Genomic DNA, 13,132 nt, shown 5'->3' with positions numbered 1-13,132 from the left:
CCTACAGGTGGTAACATTTTAAGAAAAGTGCATCTGAATGGAGAGCAAAGATTCCAATGTCCGTTACAGGACAAAAAGCAGGACCTGAAGGAAGAGGAGGTGCATGCCTCTATTTAACATAAGTCCCAGTGTCGAGCTCTTCATCTACAGCAGGAGGTGGCCCCTCCTAAGGCTAAGTGCCTTAAATTGTACATGCACAGTTCAGAAGTGGGGGTCTCTGGGGAAAACTTCATGAGGAAGGAATAATGCTTTTTAAAAAAATTTATTTCCAAGTAAAGTAAAAAGTTTAATTCAATATACAGATGTGCTTTTTTCCCCCCTCTTTGATCTCTGAAAAGCTCTGGGTAAACACATCTAACAGCTCTCAGCTGCATTTGTTTAGCTTAGGTAGCTGGAATTTTACAACAGGCAGTTGGAAGAACAATTGGATTTCTGCAGCAATTGTTCTGAAAGAGACTGAACAGTCTTTTCAAGCTATATAGGACCCCAGAACAGGAATTTGCCTGTTGTAAATTTAGATTAATTGTAATCGAGATAAACAGAACTACTGATAACTTACCCTCTGTAGCTGATTCCAAGCTTGATCTGTAAATCTCAAGCAAAGATAGAAACTGTTAGTATGCTCAGATTTTGAACAATGTATTTATATCTTTAAAATATCCAACACACAACGAAATGTATCCCTGGTCACATTTATAAATTTTTCCTTTCTGGTCAATATCTTACTCTTAAAGAAATCTGTGCAAGTAGCATTTAGGTTGTAGGTTTTACAGTTATTTCCCAGTTTTCTGGAGTGCATCTGATACCAATACATGAAAAAAATTGAGTCTTTCAGTCAGAAATATGTTCTGAAAAAGGAATAATAATTTTTAAAAGCAGTGGTGTTGTGGTAGTGATATGGTGTATTTGAGATGTGTATGCAGGCACACGCATAGAGCAGATTGAAATATGTGATGTAGAAAGGCTCTTCTGGCAGCAGCCTGGAGTGCAAATGTAAATCATTTCCTCTTTTTAGCACTTAGGCAAGTGTACAAAATGTTGTCTTACCATCATCTGTAGACCAAATACAGAGCATATTATATATACATATGTGTACAGACACACACACACGTACACACACACACATGCAAATAGTGAAATATAAAATGCTTATAAATAAATCCACATTACAAAATTGTGTTTATTTGAATTTACTTTGCCACATAACCATAAGTACACCCATACAAACATATGATACCAAATGTATATTTTCCATCAAAATAGAAGTAATTTATTTTGCGTGTATGCATCCTTACTTCTTGTAAAGTGTATTAAAATACCTTTGATCTCTTTATGTAGTTTGGCTAAAAATCTATAACACATTTTAGCAAATGCTGACAGTGAGTTTTCAGTTGTTGAATATCTCCTCATCCTCACCTGATGTCATTAAAACTAAAGGACAGGGTGAACACCTCAATGTGGAAAAAAAGAATGTGTCAGTGTGAATTATTCTGAGGTGGTAGAAATGAGCCTTATCCCTTTCTCCTTTAAAATAAATGAAGTGATTTTAGCTTTTTTTAAACTCAAATGTACAGTAATGGATTTTTCCCTGAGTATCCGAGTTCCCTGCAAGTAGATCTTATTTTAAGGATAAAATGATTGTACTACCAGAAACATAGACCAGATTTAACTTAGCACTAAAACAGCCAGACTGTCTTAATACCAGGTCCCTAGTCAAAGCACATGAAAACAATTAAAAAATAATTAGAAAAAAAAATTAGAAACCTTATAAAAACACAGACCTACATCTAAGTTATATCATTAACTCTTAAACAAGTAAAATTAACTATATTGTTGCTGCTGAATAGAGTGGACAGAAATAAGAAAGGGACAGCTAAGCATAAACTGGTCACATCCTCACATGTGTTGATTTGATGTGTAAGACTTGTTGCCACATTTGTCTAAACTCAGTTTTGCGGCTTCTTTGTTTTTTAACAATAGAACTAAGCCAAAAAACTTAACTAAAAGATTTTTTGGGAAATTTGTGACAATGAACAGTACTGCTGAGAGAATGCGTTAACCTAAGCCAGAGTTTTTATAAAAATGTAAACATTTTTTACACTGATTATCTTTAGCAGGCATAATGAAGCCATATTCTAAAACATATTTTTCTCTTATGTTAGCCTTCCTAATAACAGCAATTTCAGAAAACATCTGTATATATTGAACTCCTAACTCCTTCAGGTACCTTACTTTCAGAGACAGACACTGCTCCCAGGGCAATTATCCAATTCATCAGTTCTGGTTTCATTAGCAATCACACCCTGATAGATGGAGATTCACCTGCCTCAGTCTCTGGAACCCAAACACATGGCCTGCCCTGACCCATGTCTCCAGCTGCTGGCACACCCCATGCACTCACACGTACACATTCAACTCTTCACCGTCAAAAAGAAACATGGAGTTAAATTGAGAAGACAGGACAGACTGCAGTGATGATGGCACAGAGAGACAAGTATTGACCAGGTAATTGTTCAAACAGGACTGGCCTAAATTATTCAATTAACCACCTATTTTCCTGCTTTCCTGCTTTTCCTTTCCCAAACCTTAATCTCTCTTTCCCTGGATTTGGTTATTTGTTTAAACAGCCAACAATAAGGCCTCCCAAAATCTCAAATACTCTTCCCATCATGCATCCCTGAATATGTTCAATGCTGTAGGTAGCAACCCCCTTTATCTGTGAGGTTGCCCATAAAGCCTTATGTCTGAATGCTGGTGCTGTGTGTTCCATGGATGTGCAGTCCTAAGAATGCCCTTCAACAGCCCTTGGAAAGGTCAGGCAGAGATTTAGTCTCTTTGACCTTTATATTGAGATTATACTGCCCAACCATGTACTCCTGAGCTCCTCTGGGCTTGGGGAAACAGGCCTTTGATGGCCTGATATCCCAGGAGATTATTATTTGGGTTACCCAACCTGCCATAGTCTCTCTGTGCTCCTTTGTACGTGTGCAGGGAGTTTCTGTTGCATAACCTGATAAAAGCCAATGCAATGCAAGTGTGTTATTTTTCCCATGATGCTTTACCTCAGGATTGTGTCCAGAGAGTTTTTTAATATTTCCAGCAAGGAGACTCTACAACCTCTGTGGGAAACCTTGGTCACCTCCACTACAAAGAAGTTCTTCCTTATGTTCAGATGGAACTTCATGTGTTTCAGTTTCTGCCCATTGCCTCTTGTCCCATTGCTTGGCACCACTGAGAAGAGCCTGGCTCTATCCTCTTAGTACCTTCCCTTCAGTTGCTTGGCAACCTTGATATTATCCCTTCTCAGTTTTCCTTCTTCGTAAGTGAGGTGCTCCTCATCACCTTTGTAGTCTTCTGCTGGACTCACTTCAGGATCTCCATGTATCTCTTGAACTGGAGAGCCCACAACTGGACACAGCATTCCCGATGTGGCCTCACGAGGACTGAGCAGAGGGGCACAATCACTGTCCTTGGCCTGCGGGCAATGTCCTTCCTAATCCTCTACAGGATACCATGGATACCATTGACCTTCTTGGTCACAAGGTTGCACTGCTGGCTCATGGACAGCTTGTTGTCCACCAGAATCCCCGGGTCCTTCTCTGCAGTACTACTTAAAAACCTCAACAGTTCTGATTCTTTCAACTCTTGAAAAACTTATTAAATTACTTATTCATGGCTGGCACAAACTAGCGAGTCATTTAACAAAATTAATCTTAAAATCACACCTACTTCCAGAGAGAAGTTCTGCTTCTCAAGTCTTTGCTCAGCTGGGATTGCAGTGTAAGATGTAGATCAATTTGTACTACTGGAAATTTCTGTCCGAGGTTGTGTTATGTCATACAAGTTTTGAATTTCTTTAATAGTAAACAGACTCGTATCATAGATGCAAAAAGAGGGGCATTTGTTCAAGTACTTTGCACTAAGATATTTATTGAAACCAATAGAAAACTAGTGTAACTCATACGAATGTGAACAGGTGTTATAAAAAAATCATTGCCCACTTAGCAGATCACCAGCATCATCAGCATCATAGTATCCTAATTTAAACATTTGGTATGAGTATAATCATGTTGAAGCAACCCATTCTATAGGTAAGACATATATACTATGATGTGGAAATTCATCTCTGAAATAGAGAAATACAGTGTTAGTCAGAAAAAAAGCCTGATCTGTAATTGTGACCATTCAATTTAGGCCAGAGATTTGAGATGCTGCAGTTTTACAATAGTAGCAAAAAATTATCAGATATCCCTTAGTCAAATGCACAAAATCCTTGCTCTAAACTGGAGAGACATGGATTTGACAGATGGACCACTCAGTGGATAAATTGCCCAGATGATCATGCTCAAAGATTTGCAGTCAACTCAATGTCCAAGTGGAGAGCAGTGGCACTTAGTGTTCCTTGGAGGTTGATATTGGAACTGGCACTTTTTAACATCTTTATTGGGACTGTATGCACCCTCAGAAAGTCTGCCAATGACACCAAGTTGTGTGGCCAACGTGCTAGAGGAAAGAGATGCCGTCCAGAGAGACCTTGACAGGTTTGAGTGGTGGTCCTGTGTGAACCCCATGAAGTTTAACAAGGCCAAGTGCAAGGTGCTGCACCTGGGTCTGGACAACCCCAACACAAATGGACTGGGCAGAAAATAGATTGAGACTAGCTCTGGGGAGAAGAACTTGGGGTGTTCATAGGCAAGAAGCTCAATGTGACTTGGCAACGCATGCTGGCAGCCCAGAAAGCCAAACACATGCTGGGCTGCATCAAAACTCATGTGACAGCAGTTCAAGAGAGGTGATTCTTTCTCTCTACCCTGCCATTCTGAAAGCCCATGTGGAGCACCACATTTTGGGGCTCCAACACAAGAAGGACATAGACCTGTTAGAGTGAGTCCAGAGCAGGACCATGAAGGTGGTCAGAGTTCTGGAGTACTTCTCCTCTGAAGGCAGGTTGAGAGAGTAGGAGTTGTTCAGCATGGAGAAGAAAAGGCTCCAGAGGGAGACTTTATATGAGCCTTCCTCAAACAAAATCCTAAAGGTTATTTGACAAGTAATATGGAAAGGAACTTTTTCAAGGGCATCTGGTAATAGGATAAAGGGGGATGGCCCTAAGCTGAAGGGGGGCAGGTTTAGGCTAGATTTTAGAAATTCTTTACTGTGAAGGTGGTGAGGCACGGGAACAGGTTGAGCAGAGAAGTTATGGATGCCCCATTCCTGGGAGTACTCAAGGCCAGGCTGGACAGAGCTTTGAGTAGCCTGGTCTACTGGAGAGTTTGCTGCCCAAGGCAGGGGGTTTTGAGCTATGTGGTTGTGGTGGCTTCGCATGGGAGGCACTGCTGGGATTTGAACCCAGGTCTTTAAGGTCCCTTCCAACTCTAAGCATTCTATGACACAAAAATATATCAACACTGCTGTTCCGTCCTGTTGCATGCTCCAATATAGCAATGTCACCTTCAGATTTATCAGCATATACTTTAACTAACTGGATTTCATTCTTTGCAAGACTCCCACACATGGTACTTTTGCAACTCTTACTACTAAATAGATCAAGGAAGATACAGTTATAAAAAAAAAAATCATCAATTTTCAGAAGTAGCATGGTCCTCCTCAACTGTATTTTTATTATTATGCATATATTTTTACTGTATCAAATGTCATTAACTCCTGTCTCCAGCTACAAAATCTGTTAAAAGCATTTTTTTGTCTGTGCTTTTTTTATTGTTGTTTTTGGAATTCCCTCTACAGTACTGAAATAATACATTAAATAAATAGGAGGAAAACATGAAAAGAATCTGTCAACTTTTGTACAAAGTATTTGGTATTTTGTGATATATCCAAAAGGATTGCTAAAGAGCAATTTGCATCCATTTACTAGCCCATGAGACTGAAATATACTGAAATATTTTTTCTTTCAGAAGAAAAACTGAAGTTTCTTAGAATTCGTAAAAAAATTCTTTCATGGGGTACAGATAGTTTAGGAAAAAACTGAGTAGATACATTATTCAGGGTTTTTGAAAACATAGTGGTAACATAAAGGTGCTTATCCTGGTATCTTTGAGTGTGTCATAGGCATGTATTCATGGCCTTACAAAAAATACTCCAGCTAGGGAGCCAGTGTATTTCTTGCTTCTGGGTTATCCCTTGGTGCTAATCCAAATGATTAATATCAAGAAGTTAATGCAGCACAGCCACATGCTATATAATGGTGCCAGATTAAAGGCATCAGGGTGATATAATTATCACAGTCATAAGAGAAAGATTTCAATTAAAGGTACCATAGCAGCATGCCACTAAAAACAGCACAGCAGCATGCTAATTAAACTGCAAAAATCCACGGCAAGCATTGTGGTTTATGCTACTTGAGGCAATGAAACAGCCAACAAAGCAGCATAATAGTATTCTAAAATCCAATAAAATAATGCTAATAAAATAATTATACAGTATTATGACAATAAAGGATAAGGTCAAAAGTTATAAAGTTGCTGTTTGAATGCTATGGACATTCTTAGAACAATTTAATGAAAATGTAGTTTTGAGATATTTTTTACCTTATATAGTAAAACCAACCTGAAAGCATCCAAAATAACTTTGTTTTCCTGTGAGGTATTTTTACTCTTAGAGTAATATATTTTTTTTTTCTCTACTATCAGAAGAAAGTAAGCATCAATCATATATCATAGTTCCAGAAAACCACAGCAGCTTTGACTGTCGGACTGAGTGAAACACAACTATGTGGGGCAATGTCATCTTATGGAAGACAATGGTAGACAGTGAGCTAAATAAAATGTATTGTCTTCAGAGAAGCGGTTTGGAAATTAATTTCAGTTGTCGAAGCTGTACATCACTTCAGCAAGAGTACTTCATCAAGAAGAACTTGAAAACATGGCTTATAGATAAACAGGAATTGTTCAATCTAGTGATACTGTCTGAGTGCTGAGCAACTACTTTTCATTAAATAATTTAAAAAATAACATGAGCACTTAATGTCAACACTTTTGAGGTTCCCTTTCCTAACTATGCAGAAGCATAGAGTATCTCCAGCTCCTACCAGCAACACTGAGAAATGAAAATGGCCAGAAGAACCAAATGTCCTATTCATCCCTAGTGATACACAGACTTGCAAATAACTTTCATACCTTTGATGGATTAAAGAAAGAGCCAAATTTCAAAGAGGTACTTGCTCAATTCTACCCCTCAGCAGGACAGGGGGAAAAATAGAACAAGAAAACTCATAGGTCAAGGTAAAAGAGAGGACAACCACTTATCAATTACTGTCATGGACAAAACAGACTTAATTGGGGGAAAATTAAGTTATTTCCAATGAAAGTATATATGAATAGTGTTAAAAAATATTAAAGCAACATCTTTGATCCCCCATTCTTCCAGGCTCAATCTGGTTCCTTCATTCCTGTTCCATCTACTCTCAATCCCTGAGCAGCTCAGTAAGATGAGAATGGAGTTTAGGGTCAATCCATAACAGTCCCATCTATCCCTCCTTCCTCAGTATGCTTTTCTCCTGCTCCATTGCAGGATTTCCCCATGGGCTTCAGTTCTTCAGGATAAGCCTGCTTCAGCATGGGCTCTCCACAGGATCAGCTCCTTCAGGAAATATCTAACTGCTTCATGGGCAGCAGTAGGGATATCTGCTCTGGTGTGGTCTTCTCCATGGGCTGCAGGGGAATCTCATCTCTGGCACCTGGAGCAGATACTCCCCCTTCTTCTCTCACTTGACAGTGCCTCTACTACTTCTCTCTCTCCTTTAATCCTCCATCTCAACCTCCTCTCCTTGTTTGTTGTTTTTCCCTTCATAAACATGATTACATTTAATGACCTTCTTCAACTGGGCATGATAGACAAATATAAGAAAAATAGTAGAGGACATATCAAAATATTGCAATGAATATATATATATATATATATATATATATATATATACATATATATACTGGGCAAGGCAAAGCCAAAGATATTATTGTCTATTTTTTGTGTACTTATCGGTTTACAAAAGCTATTAACATGGCAAAAAGTAATATGCATAGAAAGGTTATTAACAAAAAAGTCTATTTAATCACAGAAATAAGACATTTCTCAGACTATATGACTTTGTGCATTGGACAACAGGCTATCTGTATGATGAGAAATCATTTCTAAAGTTGAACACTCACTTTCAGTAGTTTTAGTTTGATTCCAGAAGTGTGTACATGTATGAGAATTCAAAAACAAGCAGAATGGAATTAGCAACTTTAAGAGACACTTGAAGGAAACTGAGAGTGACATCTCAGAAGCCTTTGCTTCTTAGAAAGTCAGATGACTTTCTAAATATCTTGTGAATTTTCTATGTTAAATCACCTTAAAGTTCTTGAAAATTTCAATAAATAGTAGGCATGTCATATGAAATATTGATATTTTCAGAGAAAGAAAATTTAAGGGAGTTTATTCTCTCCAACAAATGACACAAAGAATATAGATGAAAGAGTAGAGTTATTCCTGTTATTTCTTTATATTTTGCTATTTATCTGCCTAATTACAGTAATGGAGAACCTGTAAAACCTATTCTTCTGTCCTTTAAGTAGGTATCAGTTTCTACAGTAGTTCTATATTTTGACTACATAGAGGAGCAGTGTTGACTTCTGTGCTGGGAATGTCACAAAGATCTGTACAAACACTACTCAGGAGCTCCTGGTATCCTAATGTGTGTTAGAATAAATGAGTAAATAATGAGTGAAAGGAGACATTCAAAATACCTAGACCAGAATATTTCTTAATACACTCCAGATGAGGAAAATGGTACATTCATACTTGCTTGGAAAAAGAGATTCAATTTACTCAGGAGAAGAGAAAGAACTTGCCTCATATCAGGTGGGACCAGGAATGTCTGTAGGAACAACACATCATTCTACTCTGCTCCCATACCATTCCTGCCCTGTTCCTCCATGAAAATGTTCATGAAAATGGAGCTATAGGTAGAAGGAACTATCACCCACAAAATTTTCAACTCTTCACCTTTTCCTTCTTTCTCTTACTCTCATTTTACTACTTTTTCTATTTTTTAAACCTATATGCTCAAATCTTCCCTTAAATTTGGTCCCCTTTTATCAAATCCCTGTATTGCCTGTACCCTCAGTATCGCCAGTCTTCATCCACTTACCTCTTAATACTCCCTGAAAATGTTCCTATGTGCAAGTTGTTTTGTATTAAAAATATTGAATTTTCTCTTCAATTCAAGTGATATACTCTCAAAAAAAGAACAAACCCCAACCCTAAATCCCTCTCTTTGACAAATCAATCCTGACAAAAGAAGCACCTTTTCATCACATTGCAAACAATTTACCCAAGTTTTCATGCATTTTTCTACAATCTACAGTGACCCTTCAGAAAAATCATTACTATTTTTCTGAGCTCCAGCAGGAGTCCAGCCGAGTACTCCTTGACCTGGATGCTACTAACTGCAACATGGGACTCAGAGGTGGTCTGGCATAAATTAAGGCAATGCAGATCCTCGAAGAATTTAAAAATTAGAAAAAAAATATTAAAAACAAAAATCGGAAGGCTTGTCTGTACTCCTTGCGGGAAAAAAAAAGGGCAAAAGAATATGAGAAGATGCGACCATCACATAAGGGCAGTTTGTACACAAAAAGACAAATTCACCTGCAAAGAGCTAAACCCTGTAGAAACTGGGCTGTCTATAAAAGACGTTTTGCATTCTATTTCAGTTTTCTATATGGTACTATATGTGGTACTATAACATCGAATAAATAAATAATATTCATAGAGTGGGGGAAAAAATATGAGAAGTTCCTATTCCTGAGAGTCTGAAACCACTTTCATTCTTCAAATATGTTATGAATTGTAGTCCTTCAATCTTTTCCCTAAAACCATATTCCCTAACAAACCTCAATGTTTAAAAAATATGGCAAATCAAACCCCCTTGGACTAAAATTTCTATAATATTTATTGCATTGATTGACTTAGAAGAAATTCTTCTCTTCATGGATATATTTTCTTTTTCTGTTTTCTGTCTTGCGGTGCCAGCTAGTTTTACTGCAACTAAAAAATGCTTGAGCACTTTTATAAACCTAGGGCTAATATAAATAGCTTAAGAAAAAAAAGAAAGGTAGTATAATGTTGGAGGAACAGCCTAGATCAACAACTTTATTGAAACAAAAGTTTCTACACATCAACAAAGTAGCTACAGTACAGATGATACCTGTACAAGTTTCCCTATGACAAAAATCGCAGTTCTGCTCACAATGGCCCACTTTCATGGATGAGAGGGAAGTTTAAGGTAGATTCTTAACATCTCTGCTAGAATTCCAAAGAAAAGTAAAGTTTTTTTCAGTAGGACTGTTGTTCAGCATTCAGATATTTTGTGAAAAATTCTGGATTACATTCCTGTGGCTTAGAAGGAATAAAGCTGTTTCACATAATTCAACTCTCTGCAGACAGTTTATCAATATATGCTCTTACATTACTTCATTACAGAGTAAAATAAAAATACTATTTTTTACCTCTTTTTGTACATTAAATGATCTTCTGGATGAAGGTCTTGCTGAATATAGAGGCAAGAAGGTCCTGGGAAACCACTATATTCATATTCAAAAACATTAAAAAAAATTTTGGGAAAGGCAAGGAATTTTCTTTTGGATCATAGATACCTGATTATTCTAAATATTTATTAAAATCATGGCTTTTTAGTCACTAAATAATGTATTTGGCTCACTGTCACAAAAATTCACCTCAAATAGTATATCTGAAATCTTAAGGGATGAAACAAAATATTTTTGTTCAGAAGTAGTAAGGATTAGGATTATTATGTTTCACTTTTCAGGATGTGAACTTCTTACTTGGAGGGAAACAAGCTTCCTACGTCTTTGATACTTTATTTTAATGGCGCCTAAAATATTTCTAACTGATGGACACTGACAGGTTACATAAATTTGTTGAAAATATAACTTTTATAGCAAATACTAGATTTTGTTCAGGTGAAGTATAAAATAAATATACCTCTTCCTCAAGTTTTTAAAACCAGAAATTTATTTGAAAAATTACCTGAATACCAAAAATACTTTTATAAAGTATCTCTCAGAAAATTCTTTTTACTGTAAAAGCTAATGAACAATTCAGATACTTGTAGAAAAAATAAAGGTTGTCTACTTAAAAAGGATTTCCTTGAGAAATAAAAAGAATAATGTAATAGCCACATCTGAAAATAAATTAGTATTTAGTGAGGGAAGAAATGCACAATTTCAAAGATTTAGTGAGAAAAGCTACAATTATGTAGCCTTCATAAATGATATCATAATGATAGTGCTTTATCTGATTCATAGAAAATGATTCAGCTTGAGACAAAGGAATAAACAATAATGAAACTCAACAATCTAAAGTTAAATGACTAAGATACTCAGCAGCAGTTATGTCTGTACAATAGATGTTTCTTTTCAAAAGACTGAAGAAAACACTCTGGGACCAGAAGGTTTAGGGAAGAGGTAATGAGATACAGAGCCTTGCACCTCTAGGTCATTAAGTTCAATTGCATTTCGGGTTGCTACTGACTGAAATTTGCTTCAGCTGATGGGTATTCAATAGTCTATTGTGAAATGAGTTGGAGGCCTCAATCCCATCCCTACTACAAAAGTAACCACAGAAGGTTTAGCAGTCACAGCCGTAACACCTGCAGCACGTACTGTGCACCATCAGCCCGTGTCTTTCAAAACAAGGCATAAAGGCACCAAACTTTGCTTCAGTACAGGAGTCACTCATTGTTCTGAGAAAAACAACAGTTCTGACAAAATTCCACACAAAAATTTCATTGTATTTAACTGTGAAAATTAACAATCAAGTATTCTCATCTCAGTTATATTTCCTATGGGAATTTTATTATCTTATGTTCCCCCACATAACTGGTGTTTTAGCTTGTTTTACAATTTTGCACCGCTTATACTGCCCTGTGCAGAGGTACCCCTGATGAGAGCAGGGATGGGGCAGAGGGGATCATGCATCACTGTGCATTTGGCTGATGTCCATGCTGACCAGCATCCTTACGCTGTTGTTCTGAAAATCTCACTTCATAAATTCTCTCTTGTAGGTGTTTTCTGAAGTATGCTGAAAAATTAGGGAGTTATGCATGGGAAGGTTGAGGTTAAGGAACCAAAGAAACACTGGAAGGATAAGAAACTTCTAAGTATTACAGTGCAGGAACTGTCACTACTACTAAGCTGGAGAGAAAATAATTCGCCTAGGTGGTCATGGCAACATGATATTTGTGGCTTCCTTGAATGTATTAAAATAGGATTTCACTGTTTTGGAATTGTATAGTCTTGGTTATTTTATTCTTCAATAGATCTCTTTGTTTATGTATGACATTTGCTAGGATTATTTCAGACTTGCTCTTATAAATCCTGAAAGGATCCTGAGCAATCAATATTTTTTATATCATTTATATCATGTATAGAAAGTTACATCACAGTGTAAGGAAAGAAAGAGAAACAGCCACTTCCAGTTTAAATGAAGTAGTCTGATCACAATATAAATATAAATATTAATCAAACAATGAAGAATAAGACAAAAATGAAATTACATTCAATATCCTTATGCTTAATGACATGAAGAGAGAAGTAAAACTTGTACTTGTTTGTAACAATAGTACACATTTTAAACATATGCCATGATGTTTCTCAACTACTGATTTTAATTTGGACCACAGACTGCTTTTGGAGGAAACTAAAGCTTGGCTCAAAATCTGCTTCAAACATGCTTCACTGACACAAAGTTTGGAGGCAAGTCAGCAGTGGGTACCCCAGGGACTGACACTGTCACTACAGTTTGAACTCTTCATTACTGACTTGGATGATGGGGAAGGGCACAGGTCACGAAATTTGTAATGATTCAAAACTGGAGGGAGTGGCTAGTAGAGCAGGTGCCACTACAGGGGACCTAGATAGAGTGAGTAATTGGGCTGAAAGGAGTCTTATGAAATTCAGCAAAGGGAAATGAAAGCACTTGCCTCTTGGGATGAATGACCCCAGGCACCTGTGCACTGCTATAACTGACTGGAAGGCACCTCTGCAGAGAGGACCATGGGTTATTGATGGTCGGCAAATTGAAGCAACATGTGTCATGAACCAAAAATGTGTCT

This window comes from Zonotrichia leucophrys, chromosome 2 (genome assembly GCF_028769735.1).
Source record: "Zonotrichia leucophrys gambelii isolate GWCS_2022_RI chromosome 2, RI_Zleu_2.0, whole genome shotgun sequence".
NCBI lineage: Eukaryota > Metazoa > Chordata > Aves > Passeriformes > Passerellidae > Zonotrichia > Zonotrichia leucophrys.
Note: the sequence above shows the minus strand (reverse complement) of the source record.